This window comes from Mus caroli, unplaced genomic scaffold (assembly GCF_978045245.1).
Source record: "Mus caroli unplaced genomic scaffold, Mus_caroli_1 scaffold_5, whole genome shotgun sequence".
Classification (NCBI taxonomy): Eukaryota; Metazoa; Chordata; class Mammalia; order Rodentia; family Muridae; genus Mus; species Mus caroli.
The window spans coordinates 154,524,932-154,546,298 of record NW_028227260.1 but is presented as its reverse complement, the minus strand read 5'-3'; the positions used below and the strand labels follow the sequence as shown (position 1 = coordinate 154,546,298).

Here is a 21,367-nt window from a genome sequence, read left to right as displayed (position 1 = left end):
TGACACAAATGCTGACTCACTTATGTGGGAACAGCTCAGAGTCCAGCTAAGACATGAATAACTCTATAGAAACCTATGAATCTTTTTGGCTACCTGGTCCTCACAAATTATTATTACATGCTATCTTTTCATATGGCACTGATAAAGAATTATACTATAGTTTTGTTATACAGTCAAAATGGACTTACAAAGTTGACAGATACCTTTCACCTGCTCAAGCATAGAGAATCATTAGCTAAGTTGTGCACACTGCACATTCTATACATGTGTTAACGCAGAAATGTACCTATGATGTTACCTTTAAAATTTTGTGTGTTTTCAGAGCAAAAGGATCATACACCAATGAAGACCAAGCAAGTAGCCTGGGTGATCCAATCTTACAGACTGCCTCAGTTGCTGTATTCAGGAAAACTTCATTCAGGAAAAAAACTGCATTCAGTAAAACTTCAAAGTGGCTGGCCTCAGATGGTCCAACCTCGTAGAGTGCTTCAGCCAGGACTTCATTTACATGCTACACTTTCCTATCTCACAGAGACTGTACAGCAAGTGAAACAGCAAGCTCTCCGAGGAATAGTCAATTTCCCAATTTTCTTAGGGACCCCAAAAGATGTCCTCTCCTTCAGACAGCAGGACACAATTTAAAGAACATGATGCCTACAAGAGGTAGGGTGGATAGTTATTGGTCATTTGGTATATTATGGATGTTTGTTGTCATTTAGAGGGGGTTGGCTGCAAGTTGTTAATGGTCTTGGTCAGGAAGGAAACAAAGTAAAAGAGGTTAGATTCAGAATCTCTTTCTCTTTTGCCCTCTATCCTTTCTCTCTCCTATCTATTGTTACAGAGAAAGGGGTAAAGGAGAAAGGGGAGGATATAGGAATAAAAGGAAAAAGCAATGTGGATTACAGTATCCACTTTTATATTAGAAACAAGTCTCAGATATTTTAAATTGGTATCAAAATTTGGTATATTGATAGAAATTTAAGGTTATATTTACTACAACACATATATGTGCCAACTCTTGTTTAAGGTATTGTACATATGTAACACACTTAAAAATAATGTTTTCTACTATAATAAAATATTTAGGATAATTAAGAAATGCAAATTAATAGTCACCTATAAATAACCATACTTGAAGTTGTGTTGAGTACTGGTTTACTTAATTATATAAATAAGCTTTATTTAGCACCCAGCATATGTTTTTAAAGTTAAGCAAAAAATAGCTAGAAACATGCAATGTTTTCCTATTTAGAAATAGTGAGATAGATGGTCCTCCAACACTTCAGAGATCTGAATAACATGACATTTAAGATATTATATAATTAATAAAAGAATTTTCTGACAGAGATACCTATCAGTTCCTGGAAGTACCCCAATCCTATACCAAAAATAATGAACACAGAAGAACCTCTCTAGAGTTTGCTTCTATCATGGCAAAGATGGCCACTGTGGGGCAGGGGGAAGTCCTTTACCTTGACTGATGACAGCATACTGTTCAACAGTTGACAAGCAAAACACTGGGAAGTACATTGTCCAACTGTGCTGAGACAAGGTGGGCTAGTCCTTCAAGATTCTTGCTTCACAGAAAAGTCTGTCAAATCTTCTGGGCCTGATTGCCAAAGACAAATGCCCCAATAACACAGAGGAGCCTTAGATGGCTGTCCATATACCCAGCAGTCTCTGTCATTTCTTTAGATTTGGAAGCGGCTTGCTCTGTGCTTCCTGTTTACTCAGTTAAAATTTATCATTCTAAGGTCTCTAATGAGGTTGAGAACTAGATCGTTATAGTCTTACAGTTTTTCTTGTTTTCAGAATAAAAAAGAAAACTCACCAAAAAAGGTGTAACCTTTATGAAAGTTGAAAGACATAAAATTTTAAGTTGTGAAGAATATAAGAAAATGTTTTAGGATCTAAGAAGATGTTCTGTGTGAAAGCTTGAATAGTGATAGAAACTCAAGTTAGAATAAAACAGATAATAAGTTAAGAGGTAGTTAGAGAACAAGCAAAAGCTTATGGCCTAGGTACTTATTAATGAAGTAGTCTCAGGATCATTATTGCTTGGAATTAAGTGGTCAGGAAGAAAAACTCAATTTTTCAGAACTATAAAAGGTCATCTTGAGTAAGGTAACCTAGACACAGAAGAGCAAACATGGTGTGTACTCATAAGTGGATAGTAGCCCTAAATAAAGAATAACTGTGCTACAATCAACAGACCCAAAGAAGCTAAGTAACAAGGAGGGCTCAATGTGTGTGGGAGGGTGGGGGAGATGCATGAGTAGATAGAGAGAAGGGATTGGATGGGGATCAGGATGGGGACTGGAACAAATGAGATCAGGTGAGGGGGGGATGGAAGGAGAGAGTACTGGGAGACACAACTGGAATTGCAGTGTACATGTGTGCAAACTCTGGGATGAGCTAGAATCCTAGAGGGATGGAAATTCCCAGGAATCTGTAATAGTGACTCTAGCTAAGACTCCTAGCAATACTGAATAAGGAGTCTGAACTGGCCATCTCCTATAACCAGGCAAGATTTTCAGTAGAGGGATTGGGATACTAACCCAGCCACAAAACCTTAGACCCACAATTTTTTATGCCTACAAGATGTGTTGTGGTAAAGGTTGTGCAGAAATTGTGGGAATGGTCAATCAATAGTTGGTACATGGGTAGAAAGTTGGTATGCAGCATTCCTACATGATTCCTGCCTCTGCCCCTACTTGAATCTCTACCGTGACTACCCTCAATGATAGACCATGATTGTGACTGGGGGGTATATATACCCTTTCTTCCCAGCTTATTTTTGTCATGGTGTTTTATCACAGCAACAGAAAACACTAGGACATGAATCTAATGAAAAAAGAGAAGATGCAAATTAACAAAATTAGAAATGAAGAATGACACACTACAGTAGACTCCAGTGAAATCCAGAGTATCATGAGTAGTTTAAGAACTTGCATTAAAACCTAGAAAATCTAGAAGAAATAGAAACATTACTAAATGTCAAATTAAATCAAGAAGATATAAAATATTAAACAGACCTCCAGTGAGAAATGAGACTATTGTTGAGACAATAACAAACTCAGAACCAAATAGATTTACGGCTAAATTCTACCAAACATTTAAAGAGCTAACGCCAATATTTCTCAATTTTTCTATAAAAAATAGAGGAAAGGAATGCTACCATATTCATTCCATAAACTCAGTATTAATGATATAAAATTAAAGATACAACAAAAAATAAAACTGTAAATCAATTTCTTGATGATTATAGATATAAAATTTTTCAATAAAATACAAACTGAATTAAATACATTAAGAAGATCACAAACCATGTTCACCCACAGATGTACATACCACTGAGTTATAGTAACAAAAACAGCATGTCACTGACAGGAAAAATGGAGGCAATGTAATGGAAACAAATAGGACGACCAGAAGTAAATCCACACACCTAATGTTGCTTGTGGGAATATGGATGAAAATGAAGATAATCATGCTAGACAAAATATGCCAGACTTAAAAAGACAAATAATGTATGTTTTCTCTTACATTTATATATACACATGGATACACACAGAGATACTGACATATAGGGACATGTATACACAAGATAGGAAGGTAGAAGGGGAACTGAGAAGTTGGACAGAAAGACGCCTAAAAGCAATAGGGAGGAAGAACATGATAGGGTATTTTGGAGAAAACCAAAATAGTCTGTTTTCATTCAGATGCTAACTCTGGATTTTAATATAAGTGGCTAGCAGTGATGTTCAAGTGTTGTGGGGGTGAATAAGAACAAGATGCAATGATTGTATTATGAAGATCTAATAATGGAACATTATTTTTATGCTTACTAAAAAGTTAAACCTCTAAAGTCAACAAACAAACTATATAGCTTCATACTACAATCATTGCTTCAGTACTTTAAATTGAGATATTGAATCATACTATGTGCTCCTAAAATGATGACCAGATAAGGCAAATGGGGTATGTACACTGGAGTATATTCAGTCAGACAGAAAATAATATCCTGTCATTTGGAGTAAAATGGGTAAAACTAGCCACATGCTCTCCCTCTTATATGTAGGCTAATAACACTTGATCTAAGTATTGAATGGTGATTAATTAAGGTGTGGAAGGGTATACGTGTGGGGGAAGATGGATAAGGAAGGTTGGATTTCATCATTTCAAACTGTATGCATACAGTGTGGAAATAACACAGTGAATCCCATTAATACACAAAATTTATGTTAATAAAAATAAAATATAATAAAAATTAAAGAAGTTATAGTAACTCCATCTACTCTACTCTCCTCAAGTGTTAATATGTCTTGTTATATTTAAATGCCTGTGCTTCCCCAGTTATTCCTATATCCTCAACCTTCCTACTATACAACTTCATGTTTTCTCTACAAACATTTATTTACCCCAACTTTTAAAGCCTTTACATAAAGTTCACCAGGTATACACTTTTAGATTGGCAGTTACTTTTGTATGCTAAGAAGTGTTGCTCTATTATCTTCACATTTGTTCTGTTGAAAATTCAAAAGCCATTTCAATTGCCATGCTTGGTAAAATACATAATTTCTAATTGCCTTTTTTATTAAGTTTGTTTTGGGGAATTTTATATATGCATATAATACACATGATAATTCTCTCTATCCTTTCTAATCTCTCTTCCATCCAATCAATCCCCCTTCTACTAGTCTCTTTCCTAAATACATGTTTGCTCTGGGGTCTTTATGGGAGGCAACATGAGGTCTTGGGAAGCCTAGGGAAGAGAAAGGAAAGGGCCCTACTTAGCATAAAGGTTGATGGATGGTTCTGAGCTTCCAACCACTTTTATTATTTTTTTAGTAATTTTATTAAAACACCACCCATATGAAGTTTTCTTTATATTTACTCTATTTGTGTTATAGAACTTTTTGAATTTATGACTTCATGTTTCTGTTAGGTAAAATTCCAATACAACTTCCAGTGACTCATTGCTATATATTTTCCCCTGAAATGTGAGAGAGACTGTAAATATGAGTTCTCACTTGCATAATTAGGTCATGCATATGGTATAGTTGACTTGAAAGAGAGATGATGAACATCTAGGTTGTTTCCAGTTTCTGGCTATTATGCATAAAACCACAATAAGCAATGTTAGACAAGTGTCCTTGTAGAATGAAGTGTCTTTGGGGCATATGCCCAAGAATGGTATAGGTGAGTCTTGAGGTAGATTGATTCCCAATTTTCTGAGGAAGCACCATATTGCTTTCCATAGTAGCTGTACATGTTTTCACTCCCACCAGATCTTCCCCTTATTTTCCCCTTATCTTCCCCAGATCTTAGCCATTCTGACTGATGTAAGATGGAATCTCAAAAGTCGTTTTGAGTGTGTGGCCTTGTTGGAGGAAGTATGTCATTGTGGGCATGGGCTTTAAGACCCTTATCCTAACTGCCTGGAAGCCATTCTCCTATCTTTGGAACAAGATGTAGAACTCTCAGCTCCTCCTGTACCATGCCTGCATGGATGCTGCAATGTTCCTGCCTTGATGATAATGAACTGAACCTCTGAACCTGTAAGACAGCCCCAATTAAATGTTGTCCTTATAAGAGTTGCCTTCATCAAGGTGTCTATTCACAGCAATGGAAACATAACTAAGATAGAAGTTGGTAACAGGGACTAGGGTATTGCTATGATAGGCCTGACCATGTTTTTGATTGGAAGAATGTGGATTTGGGGGCTTTGGATTTGGAAAGCAGTGGAATTCTTTAAATGGGGTTTAATGGGATATCCTACTAAGAATATAGACTTTGTTGCTGAGTGTTATTTGAACTGTGCAGAACAGGCCCAAGAGGTTTCAGCAGAGAAGAATTTCAGTATGTGGTGTAGAGATTTGTTTTTGTGGTATTTTTGGTGACGAATGTGGCTGCTTTTTACCATTGTCCAAAGAATCTTCCTGAGGCTAAAGCAAAAAGATTTATTGCCTTGAAAAAGGAAGTCTTAAAACAGCCCTTTATAAATTCTGCTTTATGGTTAGTAAAGTTCTCTCTTATGAAGAGGATTTTAATGAAAAAGGAGTTGGAGATCTGAAAACTTTTTGACATCAGACATGGAGATGCCGAGTTTGGAGTTTGCCCAGCTGGTTTCCTGTCTTGCTTTGGGGATTACCTGGACTACTGCCATAAACTAGATGGTTTCTCTGCCTTCAGTCCATCCACATTCCACTCTATTTTATATATACTGTACCTACCTTGCTCTCTCCTTCATTCCTTCCACTTATCCTCCAGGTTTCATATTAAACATCAAACTTTCCCTAATATGCTCATTAACTAGTTATTTGAAAAAGTATTCTTCACTAGGTTGATTATACAATATAACCACATATTTAAATACTACATAGTAGTCCCACTAAATTATGTACAATTTTGCATTTTCATGTATAATTGAAAGTAAATTTAATTCTAAAATAAATCTACAAAAACAAGTCAATTTCATACTTCTTAGGTATGTACAGAATATCAAGCATCATTTCCATCTAATACTTGTGATATACATATACATATATATATATATATATATGACAGTAAAAACTCCTGCTTTATTAATCATCTATAAAGTTTATGCCTGAAAACCATTTAATTGTGTTACAAAAATATTTTGAAGCAAATTCTTTATTTTTTTCCAATTTAAAATTTTGACATTCATCCAGGTATACAATATTTTATTACCATATTTACCTCCATATTACTCTTTCTTATGCTTTACCCACTCCTGCTAAACTCCTTCATCTCAACTAGTTATCCTAATTTCATGACATTTTGAGGGGGTATATAACTTATTCAGATATCCATGGTTATTGTGTTTTCATGAATGCAATGGCCATGTCATATCCAGAAGATAGTGCTTCACAATACTTCTTCCCATCCTTAGATTCTTACTGCCTTACATCCTTAGACAATCTTTTTGCTCCCTCTTACATGGTGTTTCCTGAGGCTTGGAGAAGATAAAAATGTAGGCAGAGGTTCCCTAATTGTCTCTTGATTGGGTAAATAATGACGGTAGAAGCCAATCGCTGGTCGAAGATCTAGAAGCAGGTTTTGGGTCTTGGAAGGAAGAGAAGATAGAGAAAAGGCTTTTTGGGATAGGCTTTGGAGGAAGAAGCACAGACACCATGTAGGCCTGGAAGCAATTAGAATGGCCTCGGCCACCAGATGAATTCTAATATAGAATAGTTGATGAGTTTAGGACAATAGATTCCAAGCCCAGTGGTTGTGTCATCTGGCTGATTTTAAAATATTAAGATTGGTGTTTTCCATCCGTGACAATTCAGGTGGGTAAGAGAGAGGGCACAGTCACAGATCAGTGGTTGGCAATAGGCAGTGACAGCCTCAGGGGTAGATGGTTCATTTAGAGCAATCACTGCTCTAAATGTTTTAGCTGGTGGCAGGGCTGAATAGACAGAAGACAGAGATGGCTGCTGATCCCAGAGCCTAGCTGAAACAAGCATGACTAATAAAACTACATGAAACATAAAGATGTCTTGTTTATGGCTGAATATCCAATAATCAATTATTTTCAGCACTTTGATTAGTTATGAGTTTGCATTAACTGTGGCCCACTGACAAAAAAAAATCTACTCTGACAAAAGGCTGAGAGCAGCATGTGCCTATGAATATAAATATAAGTACTAAGATGGAAGTTTCAGAACATGTCCAATTAGTAAAACACTCATATTAGGTTTCCCCCTAGGGATTGTGACTTGTACAACAATGTATTTGTGAGTAGGTTTATAGTACCAGCCATGTATTTTCTTCTATGGAAAAGAACTCCACTCAGAAACAGTTGGTTGTCCCCATCATCGTTATGTTACATCATTATTGCACCAATGGACATTTCTTGTCTGGTAGGTCAATATTGTAGAATACAGTATCCAGTGTGGTAGAATACAATGTCCATATCTGGGTAAAACTGTTAACTATTTCCCTCATCTTGGTCAGGGTAGAACTCACTGAGAAAGATGACAAATGGTGGTGGAGAGGGGAAAGAGGATCAAAAAAGAAGTTATTCATGAAGGTATCTGAGGTAAAGTGAGTTTTAGATGACAACAAGTGCAACGGCTCTAAGCTGTGATCATATTTACTGAGACCCAAGAATAGTAAAGCCACTATGGCTGAAGTTCAATAAGAATAGAAGAGAAGTTAGAAAGAGGGGCTATATTAGATTTTAAAAATACAGTTGTTATTGTGATAGAAATAAAACACCACTGTAAGTTTTTTTTTTCCTTTTCAAAACAATAAGTTGATTTGGTTGTTGTGTTAATAAACTATAATATAAGGGAAGGAGCCAAGGAAAAGAGAGAGACCTAATGGTAGGCTAATGTAGTATTGTAGTTGCTGTAGTAATACAGAAATAATAGTAATTTAGACTAGAGTGGTAGTAGCAGATATGATGGAAACAGAGTTTGTATATTTTTGAAGGTACAGACAATACAATTTGCTGATTAATTAGATATGATACGGGGAGATGGAGGAAAAGAAATATGATGATCAAAGTTGCTTGGACTGAGAGACTGAGAGATGGAGTTGTTATTAACTAAGATGAGGAAGAATATATTTTTGAGTAAAATATCAGGAGTTGTTAGGGATGTTAAACTTGAGATACCTCTTTGATTTTTTAGGTAGAAATATCAGAGAGGAAGATGGGTATATGAGTTTTGAGATCAAGAAAGAAACATGAGCTGAAGACACAAATTTTGGAGTTGTCCATTGTCATTTAAAGTTACCAGACTAGATGAAACTATCAAGATAATTAGTGGATACAGGAAAAAGAGGACAAATAATACACTGAATTAAAGATCACTTTTAATTGTTTATATGAATGCAATCATTAAAACTTGAAATCATACATTTGTTTAAATTTTGTTGTTATTCGAGTATTTGCTTCCTTTTAAAAAAATTCTAGGCAAAGCAAGAAAGGTGTCATTTTTTTCAACACTATCAGCACCTGGTAATAGCTACTAAATAATATATGAAGAAAAGGAATGTTCATTTACATCAATTTCTCATAATTCCCATAATTCTCATAATTCCATAATTCCCACTTGAAGTAGACAAGTAAGTCAAGTATAGGAGACATGGATTGTGGTGAGAAGTAGAGAGTAATGATCCAACAACACCAAGCCAGTCTGAAAATAACCATCTGGAGAAGAGCTAAATATGGGATACACAGATTGTATATGTAAAAAATCTCCAATTGTAATGTTGATAATTGCATTAGTTTAAATAGTCTAAAATATCAAATATCAAGCTAAGCATGGTGATGCATACCTTAATCCCAGCACTTGGAGGTTACACAGGCAGAGCTCTGTGAGTTTGAGGCCAGACTAGTTTAAATGGCAAGTTCTGAAACATCCAGGGATAGACATTGACTCAAAAATAAAACAAAACCAACAGATACCAAGATAGAAATATATATGAAAAACATTATTATTAAAGTCATGTGAAAGAAAATGGGGATAAAAGACTTTTGAAAAATGGGACAGCTACAATATGACACAGGACTAATTTCTGAAGAAAGAGAATAGAAGTAAGGTCTTAGACTGCAATGTAGTTGTACAATTTTAGCAAAATTGTTGGAGAGCCCTCAAGCCAAAAATGGCCATTAGAAGAATCCAGGTCTCTGTGGAATGGTCTTCATTATTATTCTTGTCTTGCTCATTCAGTACTTGGGAGCAGTCCATGGAAACTGTGGCCTTGGCAGGAAAATAATAATGGATTATAGAACACAGAAGCTGAGCACTTGGCCAATAATACTCCAAAAGGTTAGACATTTTAGAGGCACTTTGTGATGGACACCACAATAACTAAATCAAATACTGTTTACCAGAACACTATGAACCAAAAATGTATCTTCAAGCTATATTCAGTCTAATATTGGGCAGCTATCAACCTCTGTTCTTGCCACTAATAAATGCTTCACCATTAATGTATAAGCAGTAAGGTTTAAGGTACAAAGTTAGAACACAAAAAGTATTAACTGCTTTGGATTTTAAAATGCACTGCCATGCCCCTACCTGCACTTATTTTCCATTCCTGGACCTAGTCCTGGTCGCACACACTGTGTACTAGCCCAACTTTGTGAGTTCTCCAGATCCCCTTCCAAACTTTCCTCACACTCCCAAGCCTAAATCAGATAGTAAAGCTTGTTCATAAGCCCAGGCAAACCAAACTGGGAGTCACATTTGCATGCTTCTGTGGTTACCAGTGAATTGGAATAACTTCCATCACTCCACTCAAAAAAAAATCCATCACCAAGTAACTAAAGGACTAATCTACCAGCTTTGGAAGTACCTAAGCTTGGACAAAAGCAAAAATTTATTAAACTTCCATTCAGCAGAATCATCCTAGAATATCACATCAGACTTACAATCAATAAAAGCCCACACGCCCAGATCAACAGGCACACACACACAAACACACACAAAATGAAAGGATATGATACTATGCTTCCCTCAACATCTACCAATCCTGTAGAAATACCCCTTAATAAGAATTGCTCCAGGACAGCCAGGGCTATACAGAGAAACCCTGTCTCGAAAAAAAACAAAACAAAACAAAACAACAACAAAAAAGAATTGCTTACATCATTGGTTCTCAACTTATGGGTCATGCATGACCCCTTTGGGGTTGCATATCCGAAATATCCTATGTATTCTGCATATCAAATATTATATTATGATTTATAATAGTAGCAAAATTATAGTTATGAAATATCAATGAAGTAATTTTATGGCTGGCTGTCACCACAACATGACATACTATATTAACAGATTGCAGCATTAGGGAGGTTGAGAACCACTGATTTAGATTAACACCAAGTAATGATGAACATAATTTATAATTTTAAAACTGGGAGCTTTGCAGGAGCATCTGCAGGAGATATCTTGGTTCCCAGACCCCGCTAAGACTAGTCTTCACAGGCGAGAGTGTGGACTAGAGAAGCTAACAGATTCTGGGACAGGTGGGAGCCACAGAGCTTCTGAGGCAGGTCCCTTTTCGGGCTCCAGACATCCAGGCACCTTCCCTGCCAGAGGAGAGGTATCCATGCCCCCCCAGGAGGGCTTTGCCAGAGCACCTGAGGAAGCCATCTTGGTTCCTGGATCCCACGGAGACTGGTCTGCACAGATGAGAGTATACACTACAGAAGCTAACAGCTTCAGGGACAGGCCCTGTTTCAGGCCTTCATCTTCCCCCAGGAGGCAAGTCTGAACACCAGATATCTGTGCACCTTCACTGCAAGAGGAGAGCTTGCCTGCAGAGAGTGCTCTGACCACTGAAACTCAGGAGAGAACTAGTCTCCCAGGTCTGCTGGTAGAGGCTAACATAATCACCTGAGGAACAAGCTCTAACCAGAGACAACTATAACAACTAACTCCAGAGATTACCAGATGGCAAAAGGCAGACATAAGAATCTTACTAATAGAAACCAAGACCACTCACCATCATCAGAACGCAGCACTCCCACCTCAGCCAGTCCTGGGCACCCCAACACACCCAAAAAGCTAGACCCGGATTTAAAGGCATATCTCATGATGATGGTAGAGGACATCAAGAAGGACTTTAATAACTCACTTAAAGAAATACAGGAGAACACTGCTAAAGAATTACAAGTCCTTAAAGAAAAACAGGAAAAGACATCCAAACAGGTGATGGAAATGAACAAAACCATACTAGACCTAAAAAGGGAAGTAGACACAATAAAGAAAACCCAAAGTGAGGCAACACTGGAGATAGAAATCCTAGGAAAGAAATCCGAAACTATAGATGCGAACATCAGCAACAGAATACAAGATATGGAAGAGAGAATCCCAGGTGCAGAAGATTCCATATAAAACATGGGCGAAACAATCAAAGAAAATGCAAAATGCAAAATGCAAAAAAACAAACAAACAAAAAAACAAAAAACAAAAACAAAAAAAACAACCTAACTCAAAACATCCAGGAAATCCAGGACACAATGAGAATACCAAACCTAAGGATAATAGTAGATGAGAATGAAGATTTCCAACTTAAAGGGCCAGCAAATATCTTCAACAAAATTATAGAAGAAAACTTCCCAAACCTAAAGAAAGACATGCCCATGATCATACAAGAAGCCTACAAAACTCCAAATAGACTGGACCAGAAAAGAAATTCCTCCCGACACATAATAATCAGAACAACAAATGCACTAAATAAATATAGAATATTAAAAGCAGTAAGGGAAAAAGGTCAAGTAAAATATAAAGGCAGGCCTATCAGAATTACACCAGACTTTTCTCCAGAGACTATGAAAGTGAGAAGATCCTGGATGGGTGTTAAACAGACCATAAGAGAACACAAATGCAAGACAAGCCTACTATACCCGGCAAAACGCTCAATTACCATAGATGGAGAAACCAAAGTATTCCACGACAAAACCAAATTCACACATGATCTTTCCACGAATCCAGCCCTTCAAAGCATAATAACAGAAAAAAAATAAACAACAACAACAACAAAAAAAAAAAAAAACAATAAAAAGACGGAAACCACGTCCTAGAAAAAGCAAGAAAGTACTCCTTCAACAAACCTAAAAGAAGACAGCCACAAGAAAAGAATGCCAACTTTAACAACAAAAATAATAGGAAACAACAATTACTTTTCCTCAATCTCTCTTAATATCAATGGAATCAATTCTCCAATAAAAAGACATAGATAACAGACTGGTTACACAAAAAAGACCCAACATTCTGCTGCTTACAGGAAACCTATCTCAGAAAAAAAGACAGACACTACCTACGAATGAAAGGCTGGAAAACAATTTTTCAAGCAAATGGTCTTAAGAAACAAGCTGGAGTAGCCATTCTAATATCTAGTAAAATTGACTTCCAACCCAAAGTCATCAAAAAGGACAAAGAGGGGCACTTCATTCTCATCAAAGTTAAAAATCTCCCAAGAGGAACTTTCAATTCTGAATATCTATGCTCCAAATACAAGGGCAGCCACATTCATTACAGAAACTTTAGTAAAGCTCAAAGCACACATTGCACCTCACACAATAATAGTGGGAAACATCAACAGACAACTTTCCTCACTGGACAGATCATGGAAACAGAAACTAAACAGGGACACAGTGAAACTAACAGAAGTCATGAAACAAATGGATCTAACAGATATCTACAGAACATTTTATCCTAAAACAAAAGGATATACATTCTTCTTAGCACCTCATGCACCTTCTCCAAAACTAACCCTATAATTGGTCACAAAACAGACCTCAACAGATACAAAAATATTGAAATTGTCCCATGCATCCATTCAGATCACCATGGACTAAGGCTGATCTTCAATAACATCATAAATAATAGAAAGCCAACATTCACGTGGAAACTGAACAACATTCTTCTCAATGATTCCTTGGTCAGGGAAGGAATAAAGAGAGAAATTAAAGACTTTTTAGAGTTTAATGAAAATGAAACCACAACATACCCAAACTTATGGGACACAATGAAAGCATTTCTAAGGAAAACTCATAGCTCTGAGTGCCTCCAAAAAGAAACTAGAGAGAGCACACACTAGCAGCTTGACAACACACCTAAAAGCTCTAGAATAAACGGAAACAAATTCACCCAAGAGGAATACACAGCAGAAAATAATCGAACTCCGGGCAAAATCAACCAAGTGGAAACAAGAAGAACTATTCAAAGAATCAACCAAACAAGGAGCTGGTTCTTTGAGAAAATCAACAAGATAGATAAACACTTGGCCAGACTCACTAAAGGGCACAGGGACAGCATCCTAATTAACAAAATGAGAAATGAAAAGGGAGACAAAACACAGATCCTGAAGAAATCTAAAACACCATCAGATCCTTCTACAAAAGGCTATACTCAAGAAAACTGGAGACCAATATCCCTTATGAATATTGATGCAAAAATCCTCAATAAAGTTCTTGCTAACTGAATCCAAGAACACATCAAAACAATCATCCATCCTGGCCAAGTAGGTTTCATCCCACGGATGCAGGGATGGTTCAATATACGGAAATCCATCAACGTAATCCAGTATATAAACAAACTCAAAGACAAAAACCACATGATCATCTCCTTAGATGCGGAAAATGCATTTGACAAGATCCAACACCCATTCATGATAAATGTCTTGGAAAGATCAGGAATTCAAAGCCCATACCTAAACATGATAAAAGCAATCTACAGCAAACCAGTAGCCAACATCAAAGTAAATGGTGAGAAGCTTGAAGCAATCCCTCTAAAATCAGGGACTAGACAGGCTGTCCACTTTCTCCATACCTATTCAACATTGTACTTGAAGTCCTAGCCAGAGCAATTCGACAACAAAAGGAGATCAAAGGGATACAAATTGGAAAGGAAGAAGTCAAAATATCACTTTTTGCAGATGATATGATAGTATATATAAGTGACCCTAAAAATTGCACCAGAGAACTCCTAAACCTGATAAACAGCTTCAGTGAAGTAGCTGGATATAAAATTAACTCAAACAAGTCAATGGCCTTTCTCTACACAAAGAATAAACAGGCTGAGAAAGAAATTAGGGAAACAACACGTTTCTCAATAGTCACAAATAATAGATTCAATGCAATTCCCATCAAAATTCCAACTCAATTCTTCAACGAATTAGAAAGAGCAATCTGCAACTTCATCTGGAATAACAAAAAAACTAGGATAGCAAAAACTCTTCTCAAGGATAAAAGTACCTGTGGTGGAATCACCATGCCTGACCTAACGCTGTACTACAGAGCAATTGTGATAAAAACTGCATGTTACTGGTACAGACAAGTAGACCAATGGAATAGAATTGAAGACCCAGAAATGAACCAAATACCTATGGTCACTTGATCTTCGACAGGGAGCTAAAACCATCCAGTGGAAGAAAGACAGCATTTTCAACAAATGGTGCTGGCACAACTGTTTGTTATCATGTAGAAGAATGCAAATCAATACATTCCTATCTCCTTGTACTAAGGTCAAGTCTAAGTGGATCAAGGAACTTCACATAAAACCAGAGACACTGAAACTTATAGAGGAGAAAGTGGGGAAAAGCCTTGAAGATATGGGCACAGGGGAAAGATTCCTGTATAGAACAGCAATGGCTTGTGCTGTAAGATCGAGAATTGACAAGTGGGATCTCATGAAACTGCAAAGCTTCTGCAAGGCAAAAGACACCATCAATAAGACAAAAAAACCACCAACAGATTAGGAAAGTATCTTTACCTATCCTAAATCAGATAAGGGACTAATATCCAATATATATAAAGAACTCAGGAAGATGGACTGCAGAAAATCAAATAATCCCATTAAAAAATGGGGCTCAGAACTGAACAAAGAATTCTCACCTGAGGAATACCGAATGGCAGAGAAGCACCTGAAAAAATGTTCAACATCCTTAATCATCAGGGAAAGGCAAATCAAAACAACCCTGAGATTCCACCTCACACCAGTCAGAATGGCTAAGATAAAAAATTCAGGTGACAGCAGATGCTGGCAAGGATGTGGAGAAAGATGAACACTCCTCCATTGTTGGTGGGATTGCAAACTTTTACAACCACTCTGGAAAGCAGTCTGGCGGTTCTTCAAAAAATTGGACATATTACTACTAGAGGATCCTGCAATACCTCTCCTGGACCTATATCCAGAAGATGTTCCAACTGGTAAGAAGGACACATGCTCCACTATGTTCATAGCAGCCTTATTTATAATAGCCAGAATCTGGAAAGAACCCAGATGCCCCTCAACAGAGGAATGGATACAGAAAATGTGGTACATTTACACAATGGAGTACTACTCGGCTATTCAAAAGAATGAATTTATGAAATTCCTAGGCATATGGATGAACCTGGAGGGCATCATCCTGCGTGATGTAACCCAGTCACAAAAGAACTCAAATGATATATACTCACTGATAAGTGGATATTAGCCCAGAAATTTAGAATATCCAAGATATAAGATACAATTTGCTAAACGCATGAAACTCAAGAAGGATGAAGACCAAAGTGTGGACACTATGCCCCTTCTTAGAATTGGGAACAAAACACCCATGGAAGGAGTTACAGAGACAAAGTTTGGAGCTGTGATGAAAGGATGGACCATCTAGAGACTGCCATATCCAGGGATCCATCCCATAATCAGCTTCCAAACGCTGACACCATTGCATACACTAGCAAGATTTTGCTGAAAGGACCCAGATATAGTGGTCTCTTGTGAGACTATGCCGGGGTCTAGCAAACACAGAAGTGGATGCTCACAGTCAGTTATTGGATGGATCACAGGGCTCCCAATGGAGAAGCTAGAGAAAGTACCCAAGGAGTTAAAGGGATCTGCAACCCTATAGGGGGAACAACATGATGAACTAACCAGTACCCCGGAGCTCTTGTCTCTAGCTGCATATGTATAGAAAGATGGCCTAGTCGGCCATCACTGGAAAGAGAGGCCCATTGGACTTGCAAACTTTATATGCCCCAATACAGGGGAATGCCAGGGCCAATAGAATGGGAATGGGCGGGTAGGGAAGTGTGGGGGGGTATGGGGGCCTTTTGGGATAGCATTGGAAATGTAATTGAGGAAAATACATTATAAAAAATATTAAAAATTAAAAAAAAAAGAAGAGATCAGTGTCACTGAGGTGATATCTTCTGGGAAGTTTTTTCTGAGAGTACAACAAGGCTGTGTTCCAGCAGCAGCTGTACTTCGTCATGTGTAAGAGTCACCCAGGTGTTCCTGGTTTTGAAGGTATGAAGGCATCATGAAGAGCAGCTGAAGCTTGGCATTGTGAGAGGCCATGGAAGGCCATTGGTGAAGGTGCAGCCTGTTTTAGGTGATGGGCCAGGACTGAAGGGGTTATGCAAAGTATTTGAAGCTTGACACCATGAAGAGAGCCTATGAGAAGCTATTGGGGAAGCCTAGTTTGCAGTGGAAGACACAAGCATATTAGAGACGCTAGTACCATGGGATGATCACCAAGAACAGCAGCAGCAGTGGAGTGGATCAACATGAGCATGGAGGGCTAACAGAGAGCAGAGCTGGAGAACTGACACTAGCACTTTCATCATGTGTGGATGACAGACATTGAAACAAGAAGCTGTAACACTGAAGTTGCCTTGAAGACCACAAGATGTTTGAGATGCCACAGCCGTGGGCTATCTGCTGAGGAAAGCTGCCAACAGGGTGTGCAACCAGTTCACAAGAAAGAACCTTGTTGCAGTCAACAAAGATGAAAAGATAGTTGGAGATCTGAAGACTGCATTGACATCAGACATGGAGATGCAGAGTTTGGAGTTTGCCCAGCTAGTTTCCTGTTTTGCTTTAGGAGTTACAGTTAAGTGACTGGATGGATCTCAGAAGAGACCTTGAACTTTGGACTTTTAACATTGATGAGACTGCTATAAACTATGGGGAGTTATGAAGTTGGACTAAATGTATTTTGCATTATACTGTGTTTAGGTATGGCCCCCATAGACTCATTTGTTTGAACAAGCCTATGGGTTACAGGGAGTGGAATGTGATGGTTTGTATATGCTTGGCCCAGGGAGCAGCACTATTAGAGGGTGTGGCCTTGTTGGTATTGGTGTGGTCTTATTGGAGTAGGTGTGTCACTGTGAGTGTCAGCTTTAAGACCTTCTTCATCCTAGCTGCCTGGAAGCCAGTATTCTGCTAGCAGCCTTCAGATGAAGATGTAGAACTCTCAGCTCCTCCTTCCCCATGCCTACCTGGATGCTGCCATACTCCCACCTAGATGATAGATAATAGACTGAGCTTCTGATCCTGTAAGTCAGCCCCAATTAAATGTTGTCCTTTATAAGACATGGTGTCTACTCACAGCAGTAAAACTCTTAACTAAGACAAAATATAATCCCATAAAAATACCAATGACCTTTTTCCACAGAAGTAAAAGAAATGTATTAAAATTCATATAGACCTATTTATGAATTATGAAAAATCCTGAGCAAGCATAGTAACCCTCCAGGAATCATAATATTTCATTTCACAATACAATAAGAGCTATAGTATCAAAAGTAACATGTATTGGTATTAAAACAGATAGGCAAACCAATGGAATGGAAGGAATAAAAAATAAATTTACACAGCTCTAGTCATCTGTTTCTTGATGAATATGCTAAAAATATATTTTTAAAAGAGAGAGATCCTGATCAATCAGTTTTGCTGGAAAAATTGGATCTATACACATAGAAGACTAAAACTATTTCTCTAGCTCTTACCTTGTACAAAATCAACTCAAATCAGACCAAAGACCTTAACATAAGATGCAAACCTCTGAAACTGCTGGTGGAAAGCTTAACATTAGTCACAATAACTTCCTTAATATACCTCTGAAAGCCTAGAAATTAACAAAAAGATTTGACAAGTGGTATTACATGAAATTAGAGAGCTTCTGTGCAGCAGAGGAAAAAATGAACAGAATAAAGATACAGCTTATAACACAGGGCAAAGATCTATAGATTAAATCCAGAATATAGAAAGAACTAAAAAATCCTACTAAATAGATTAATAATTCAAATAATAAATGGACAAGTAAACTTCCGTGTGTGTGTGTGTGTGTGTGTGTGTGCATACATATGTGGGGCAGTGGGTCATGCCACCAGACTGGCAAGGTCTGTGGATTCAGAGCAGATTCAGGAACCCTGGCAATTCTCATAATTGAGAATGGTAGGCATTTAAATCTACTCCCAACCAGGTTCCAGTCCTGGAACATGTGACCATGCCACCCTATTGAGAGTACTGTGACAATCACCTGAAGTCCTCCCACATGCAGGTGAGGCATTTCCTACCATCTCAGACCAAGCCAATAGAAAGCATCTTCCTCTAGATCCCACCCTAACTCCCAAAGTTTATAAGGTCTATCCACAAGGAATAAAGTACGCAAGTTATTTTACCAAAGATTGTCTGAGGATGCCTGTCTCATTGAGCTGTAACACTTCAGTGAAGAGTTTTCTCTCCTGAAGCTTTCAGCATTGGACTTTGATCCCACCCAACAAGCCAGGTGTGTGCTAGACCTCAGCCACTTCCTGCTGGGTGGCTTCAACTCCGGCTATCTTCTTGTTGTGTCTTGCTGCCTGCCTGCCACCAACTCCACAACAGCAGCAGCAGTAGAAGTGGCCCAGCACACTGCCCTGCTCTGACCTCCCCTTGGAGAGCTGTAACTCTTTGGCCCCTCTGGCTAGGCCAGAGCCCTGCTGATCCCTGCTGACAGCTCCTGGTATCCAGACTGGCACACATATGTATTCATTATGTATGTAACAATAATAAAGGAAAAGAAGATATCACTCTGAGATAGGATGTCATGGGAGGGGTTGGAAGGAGGAAAAGCAAGGGGGAAATTCACGTAATTCTATTTCAATTAAAATACATCTTATTTTAAAAAAACCCTAAAAATAAAACTAACCATATGAGACAGTTATATCACTCAAGGATATATACTATGGGAATCAAATTCAATATTTAAAAGATATACTTAAATAACTAGGAGAAATAAACACATGGTAGAAGTTCCCAGGCTCTACCACTTACAGTGAACATTCTGTTCATCACACTGCTTATGAAACAATGTATGACTTCTTTTAATACTGTGGTAAATCATGTTTTCTTTTCATGGTTGTTCTATAATAAGGGCAGATTTGGTCCATAGTACTCATATTTCTCCCTGCACCTCTGTAGTCACTTACCTAATGTAAAATTAACTACTTTTAACCCTTAACTACACTGTATCCTAACAAGCAAACTATAAAATAAAAGCAACAATAAATTGAGACCACTGTATGAAAATGGAATATTACAATGTTCCTAAGTAGGAGAGCTCAGTGGTTTTGTTCAGTAATTAAACAGTAAAATCTCCAACTATTTTGACTTTATGAAACTTGCTGGTGGTGTTCATTCAGTACATAAATAACATTTTGGACAATAATTTTTGTTTAAAATCCTTTACTAATATAGTATTCTCATGAGCATTATTCAGAGTTAACATTCAACTCATGCAGGAAAGAATGCCATTTCCAGTAGTTTTAAAAGGTTCTTCAGAATTGTTTTCAGGACGTTTCTAGACTAATTTCCCTCCTACAACTACACTGACAGCCTTCCTCTGAGAGACAAAGGGTACAATCTGACCGGAGAACAATAGTAAAATGGTATAGAAAGAAAGCAGCCTGGGAGTCAGTCTCAAGCACAGCTTACTCCAGCTCTTTTACAGAGTTAGGCCCAACTGGCCCTATCCTGATCTCCAGGAAAGCTGTATGGCAAAACTAGCACAAATCATAAGGAAGGTCTTGGGGAAAGGCAGGAGTGTCCTCCTCAGCTAGTGTAAGGTGAGTAATATCCTGGGATGAGGATCGGAGCTGCCACTGCCCCAGCCCTGTGCCAGGCCCCAATGCACAAGACTAGGTGCTATGGGTCCTGGCCACCTAAGACAACCCTCCCCAGACCCGAGGTGCTGTACCTACCTGCGCTGGAAGTCGCGACTCAGAAGTTTGAGGAGGTAAATGCAAGCAAAGAGGGGCTGTAGTGGCGCCTTGTCAGTCCTTTTGCGTTTTACTACCCAGCCTCCCACAGCAGTCTGACTCCCGCTCCCCTCCCCCAGCCTGCTCTAGCCCAACAGAGAACCTTAAAGCCCCGCCCCGCTTCTTCCGTTTTTTGCAGAGTGGAATCCTCGCAGGGCGCTTTTAAAGACTAGGATCCAGAAAGATCAGCCAAGTAGTATAGTCGGTAGTATCCACTGAACAAATTTGGAGGTATAACAAGAGAAAGACGGGTCCGGGATGTTACAGTGCATGTAAAACTCAGGTTCCCTGCCTTTTTCTGTTTTCTTCTATAATCTCTTGCCTATGCTTTTATTAATGGTAGCTTATTGAGGTTTCATAAGAACTAAAATTCTTCCTCTATCCTTCCACATGTCACATATCCCTCACTACTGGATTTCTATAGATTCGGATGAGCATTTTGAATCAAAGGCCCAACTAGAGTTAATGTAGTATGCTTTAAAAGGGGAATAAACCACAAGAAATGAACACTTTGTGCGAATGAAATTTAATAATAATGCATACTAGAAAAACCAAGAGATGGAGCATGAAATAATCTGTCATAAAGGTACAAAAGAAAACACTTTTTTGGATTCAACATTAACAAAAGAAGAAAAGGCTTTCATTATGATGGAGGCTTTTTAATATTCCTCTGTCGTTTTATCCTGGAATTCTCCCTATCTACAGTTGTTCATTTGGAAAAATTTATAGTCTTTTTTTAAAAAATCAATTTTGTATCCCTCTGTTATTCCTCAGTCATTAGTATATAAATTTATATTCTTTTCCCATTGATTCCAT

At 38.0% G+C, this 21,367-nt stretch overlaps 1 protein-coding gene across 1 annotated transcript in view; it reads right to left on the bottom strand.

Annotated features, from left to right (window-relative positions):
• The window catches only part of Tmlhe (trimethyllysine hydroxylase, epsilon), a 113,982-nt gene extending 93,341 nt beyond the window's left edge, over window positions 1-20,641 (bottom strand). The window contains exon 1 of the mRNA XM_021154170.2: window positions 20,495-20,641. The gene's annotated coding sequence lies outside the window, so the exon portion shown is untranslated. The remainder of the gene's footprint in view (window positions 1-20,494) is intronic.
• Between the last annotated feature and the right edge of the window lie 726 nt (window positions 20,642-21,367).